The sequence below is a fragment of the Pithys albifrons genome, chromosome 3 (assembly GCF_047495875.1).
Source record: "Pithys albifrons albifrons isolate INPA30051 chromosome 3, PitAlb_v1, whole genome shotgun sequence".
NCBI classification, from domain to species: Eukaryota; Metazoa; Chordata; class Aves; order Passeriformes; family Thamnophilidae; genus Pithys; species Pithys albifrons.
This window is the reverse complement of record NC_092460.1, coordinates 12,624,428-12,630,953: the sequence shown is the minus strand read 5'-3', so window position 1 is coordinate 12,630,953 and position 6,526 is coordinate 12,624,428.

Genomic DNA, 6,526 nt, shown 5'->3' with positions numbered 1-6,526 from the left:
GACAATGTGTGTTTCCAATTTTTAGCCGTGTATCTGCATCTGTTAAAAGGTATCTCTCAGTGTGACTATAAAGGGGTAATTTTGTGAATAAATTAGTGAAAAGTTCCCAAACCAGCTCAAATTACCCTATCACAGCCAAATTTAGATTCTGACAATTTTCATTATAACACCCTGTCAATTCTTGGATGCAGAAGGTCACATTTTGTCCTCAGTTACCAGTATTTACTTGCAGAAGAGGCATCTGAGGTAACAAAACTCACAATCACATCACTTTCAACAATGATGTAAGTGTAAGAAATTCCTGTTTCTCCCTCCTTTTCATACCTTCCTCTCACACACTCCACAGCCAAACAAAATTTCAGGAGTCTGGAAGGATAAGAGACTCACTTCTCCAGACTGAGAACCCAAATGTGTTACAATTGCAGTTCAAATTTACATTTCCTTGGGGTAAGGATTAGCCAGGTGACTTATGTGATCTTTAAAAATAAAATAAGCAAAAAACAACACACCCAAAAAAACCCCAAAAATCCAAAATGAGCCCTGGTCAGCATGAGATGGAGGAAGGACATGAGCTTATTACCCCTCAGCATCAAAGGGTCATTCATTTCTCAGTCCAAAGCCTTTCTGCATCACACAGCTCTGCTCAGGAACAACCAGCAGCCCAAATTTCCCTCCCATGGGAGGTGGAATTTAACTGGTTTCTCTGCAAGTGACAGCAAAAGCAGAGCAAAATGATTTTTCCTTGAAAGAGCCAAGTTTCTTCTTCAGGCTGAAACATTTGGATGACAATTAAATATAGAGGTGCAGATTCTCAGGGGTTGCATTCTATCAGAGCTCCACTGAGTGCAGGAAGTTATGTTATTTTATCTGAAATAATAACCTTTCCCAAATACTTTCAAGACCAATGCCTTCTGAAAGGAGGAGGAGGAGGCAGGAACTGCTGATGGAATCCAGTTTCAGCTCAACATTAGTCTCATCTAAAGCAAACCACAGCATTTTCAGGTAGAGGATCAGCTCATTAGGCTTTAATGCAGAACTGTTGAAAGCCAGTTATTAGAAAATAATTTCATGCTGCTTTATTCACTCAGTAAAGTTCAATAATTAGAAATGTTATAAATCTAATTTGTCTTAATAATATCATTGTGATATTGGCATAAATGACTCTTTTTAAAGAAAGCAACCAACCAAGTGAAATTAAAAACCTTTCCCTAGAACAGGAAGATCCACCAGATATTTGAACATATTGGTTTACAACACAGCATGATTGCCAAGGGAAACATTCCCAAACATCCTCTGGTAAACAGACATAATTTATTCATTTATTCCATGAAAGACAGATGCTGTTTAGGACCTGCCTGACCTCCAGTGCAGCAGACTATATACAGCAACCAGTTAAGCCCATGCAGAAACCAATAAATTGCACAACTGATATCTAATTTGTGTTCATCTAGATTCAGTTTTTATATATTTACTTATACATTTCTCCAGTAAAGAGTCTTATTTTTGTCTCCTTGACATCATTGTAAATCAATTCCCTGCTGAATAGCATTTTACATGACAGTAAATTCCAGGATTAACACAGAAATGCAGAGGCTTTGGGGTTTTATATTCCACATGTACACCTCAAGTTGATGCACTGCAGGTGATCCCATCTCCTTTCACAGGCAAAGCTGAGTTTGTAAAATAAGGTACATGGATTTTGGCAGGGTCAGAGTCATGGAATTCTGTAGTTATAGAAGTGGAATGCACACTTTCCATGATCTTGCATGAAACTTAAGTATTTCTATTTTGTGGACCTTGATGAATAATCTTGCTATTATTTTTTTTAATGAGCATATGCATGAAGAAAGATGTGGGCATTTTGATATTATAATCAAGCTACCATAGAGAGGGAAATACAAATCTGAAGGAGCAGATCTGCTCCAGGCAATTCTGCAAGTTGAAAAACTCATTGTGATGTCAGTTCTTGAACAGTCAAAGCCTTTCAGTTCACCAGTAATCAGGATATATTTTAATCAAGAAGAAATAAGTGACCAAGGAATAAATCTCAAAATTAAGCAATAGCAGTGGATTTAGAAGTAAAATTATTTCATGAGAAGTAAATTAATTAGTGTTGAGTGTCTTTCAGCATAAACTTGTGGGATGGTTTTAGGCTTTATTGTAGGTAAAGCTGCTTGGTAAAAATACACTGCATATTTTTACAATCACTTAACTAATTAAAGTAACACACATGACTTTTTAATGTGTATAATTAATGTGTAGAATGTTTATAATTCTCAAGATCAGGGTGAAATTAAACTGAAAGGCAGATGACAGAACCAACAGGACTATACAGCACTTCTAGACCACTCCATGGATACCCCATGACAGTGCCAGGGATGGTTCAGCACCTCTGGGAGGAACAGCCCATTTCACTGCAATAAAACATGCATTTGACATTGTACTTTTGCTCACAAAGATCATTTTCTATTGGACACTCAAACTCAGAGCAGAAGTTGTAGCACAAATGATATAGAATAAGCCAATGTGAGCTTTTCATCTGTTTGCAGTAACAGCTCCTGACACTGGAGCCAAAGGAAGAGCCTTTTCTCAGCCATTCTGCATTCAGGAGACTCACAAAAGTTACCTCATTTCAGGGTCAGGGCTCTACAGGGTTTTTTGAAACATGAAAAGGTGTTATTCAAATGCTCTGATCAACACACAGAGCTGTCTATAAGGAGGGCTGGCAAGTTCGTGTATCCATTTAGGTGTTTCTCAAAACGGTCATTTTAAAAATACTGAATGTGAAGGAAAACAATGTCAAAAATCACAAAAATCTGCTGTAGACTACACACCACTTGGAATTTGTTCCACACTTTTCACTGTAAGGAAACAAAGGAAGGGGAAAAAGAGAATACAAGCTTTTGGTGATGAGGAAGAAGAAGGAAGAAGAGATCTCCAAGTAGCAGAAGAAAAACATAAATGACACAAGATAAGTGAGATGGAAGTACTCATCTTCTCTATTATATACTTCAGGTGTCATGTTCAAGCAGTCCACAAGACATCCAAGCATTGTTCCTTTTGTTTAAAAAGGGGAAAACTGAGACAAGCATTCCAGCAGAGAAAGGAAGGGAAAAACCTGTTGGTGCAGACGATGTCACAGTCTGGTCGAGAGTGGTGGACTCCTCCTGTCAAGGTTCTGCTCCTCCTCTGGGTCTGACGAGTGGTCCCAGAGGTCTCCAGTCCCCAAGATTCTATCCCTTCAGGTCCAAGTGGGAGCCCCCAGTCCCTCCCCCAGAGTGGGGAGTTCCACACTGGGTGATCTGGCTCTGGGAGTCAGGGGGGATTTTGGAATCGTTGCTGGCCCATGAGCAGAGCTGAGCCCTCAGGTGGGTGTGGAGGTGCCAAGGACTCCCTGGAGGGGAGTTCTCCCAGCTCCTCTGCCAGGCTTCTTTCCCAGCCAGCTCTCAGCCTGAGGGGTCAGGTGTGCCCTGGGCAGGTGCTGCCAATGGGCCATTGGTAACAGTTCCTGGGAAATGGCATAGAGGGTTTAGAATGCACAGCTTTGGTCACACCCACACAGGGATAAACTGGTACCACTGCTGAACTGGGACACTGCCACATGTCACCGTTATGATCACCTTTGTCCAGACTGCCTGCCCAGCTAAACAAGGTAATATATGCTCTACTTTTCTCTATTAGATATAAATACATATTTATTTTCAGGTGTTGTTAGAGCTTTACCAGAGTTACTTTGCTGCTGGCGTGTGAAGTTCAGCATCTCAGTTTGGAAGGCTAAGCCCCTTAAAATTCATTTATCTGCTCAAAATGAAAGACTAAATTTGGAAGATTAAGTACTAACCCATAACACTGAATCCTCTGTAATTATTTCACAGGCTAGAATCACTGCAGAAGACCAGAAATATAATTCTGCATTTTGATATCCACAGCATTAGAGGACACACAATTGTTGTTTTGATAAACGTGTTAAAATACCAACACAAATATTATAAAACAGAAGCAACATTGTTAGTGGGAGGTGTGAAATCATATAAATATGGGTGGGCTTACCCAAATATCACTGGCTTTCTGGTGTCTTCAGCAGCTGCAAGTACCAAATAACCATCAATCTCTCACTTTAATTTGATGATATTTATCAGTCAGATACACCATTCACATCTGCCCAGGTTTCAAAAAGATTCTTTCAAAAAAAGTGTTGATGCAGGAGACACAAAGAACTAATGGCAGGAAATCCCAAAGCACCACTGATTTCTTTCTCTTTCCCTCCACATCAAATACCTACTTGTTGAAATTTTAAGGTTTATAACATCAGCAGAGCTTTGCTCTCAGCCCAGACTGTACCTTGCTGTGTAACAGAGCATTTTGTTTTCACAGTGAATGGTGGGGTGGAGCAGATAAATGTAAAAGGAGCGGCATGCAAGAAAAGAGCCTTTGATATTCAGCAGGTTCTCAGATTTTTATTTTTGAGCCAGAAATCCTTAAAAAAAAAAAAAAAGAGGAAGAGGAAAGAAAATAAATTTATAATAAATAAAAAAAACCCTGTGTTAACCAATGCTCTCCACATTGAAAAATTATCTGAAGCAAATAAATTGCTTGGAGGAGCAACCTTTGAGCAGAATATATGTGGTAACACATATATTTATATATAGCTTAAATTTATATATATAGTTTAATATAGTTATCCTCAGAATTGCCACCTATCTTTAAGGTTCAGTAGCTTGTCATCGACACCACATGAACTTTTCAGCCAAAATACTGCACTAAACTGACTAGAGCTTGGGAAAATGAACAGTGCCTGTAAAGTTTTGTTTGACATGCAGAGAAAAAAATACCCTACAAAAAGTTTAGCAGATGCTTATACATAAAGAAAGAAATGTTAAAATATTAAATGTCTTCAATTCACTGAATCAAGAGCAAGGAGGCAAACCAGGATTAAGGCTCCTGGGACTGGACTATGGAGCTTATATTGGAGCTAAAATTAATTCTTTCTTTGCCTCCAAAATTCTTCATTTTCAAAAGTCTTCAATACTTGGGGGGGTTTTCCTTTTAATTAAATAAAAATCCCATATGGAAAACAGCCACTAGCCTTGTTTCCAGGTGCCTTGGAGAAATCCAACTCTTCTTCTAAAGACTTCAAAATCTATAAGGTAAAAAATGGTTAAGAAATTAGTAAACAGTAAAATTCAGCCAGGAAGAAGGTGGAGCCTAAATCCAGAAAATCCAGGAGTGCAAGATAACTTTTGTGAGGAATCTCATTCTTCAGATATTGCTGTTAGTGGAATCAGGTAAGGAAACAAAATTCTTCCCTTTCCTTATCTCCCCATGGAATATATTGGTCCGTTTGGAGCTGTCCAGGCCTGGATCCCAACATTCTATTTGCCTTACCCTCACATAAAGGCCAAGTCTTCCCTCAGGCATTTGGAAGGAATGAAGTGCATGGAGTAGAAGAAGCAATTAGATACATCTGTTGAGTATTTTCCTCCCTCTTTGTGCTCGATGGGAAAACGCTGCTTGCATTTGTAAAGCTCTAACACTTGTACCATTTCAAATGTCTTTTCTTTTGCCAAGTGAACTCTCAAAAATTAGATATTATTGTAGAAAGCACTGCCTAATGAGCCAGTGTCATTTAGAATATTCAGATTTATATTACCACCATCCAGTTTTCAAGCCCTAAAAATGCCATTAATAGGCTTCAGAAAGACATGGGATGGTCACAAGGACAATAGACCTGGGTTACAGCTGTTCCTGCAGCTGCCATAAGCTTCACATGCTCCAGAGATGACAAGTGATTGATAGTCAAATTACATTGCCAGTACTTTTCTGTGTCAGGCTCATTATTAGACACAATGCCTTGGTTGCTCTTGGGAATTTGCTTCATTTAGCTGTTCCCAAGATGAATTCTCTCATCTCCACAGAATTAGTTCACATAGTAGAATAAGTTCACAATCATATATCAGAAATAAACACTGGAAGTGGTATGACCAATACAACCAATAATTTTTCATAATGAACAAATGAAACAGGATGAGTTGCCACTTTTATAGTTAAAGCATCTATTTTTAGGGTGGCAAAACCTTCCATGAGACCCTTTTTTCCATTGCTACAGTTTCACTTTATAAAGAGTGCTTTTATTATGTTCATAGTACACTTAACAGAAAGCTTTTTGCAGTACATTCTTACACTGACACCAATATTGCAAACATCCTTAGTTGAGGCTTCTTATTTTATTTATAAAGGAAACAAAATTATGTTCCCACAGCACCAGCCAAGACCAGGAGCAGACACAGACTTCAGCCAAGCTGGAGATCAACAGGTAGCAGAGCAACTGAGAGCCTGGTCAAAGTTCCCATGGAATCCTTCCTTCAGATTTTCCCACACATACCGTCCTAGAGGCTGTATTTCTTATTTTCAGATTATTTTTAACATTAGTAAATCCTCACAAAGGAGCTGGAATGTGAATACTGTGGGAATGGCAAGTACCAACACCTGCAGAGATTTCCTAATTAAATATTGCCATTCTGAGTAC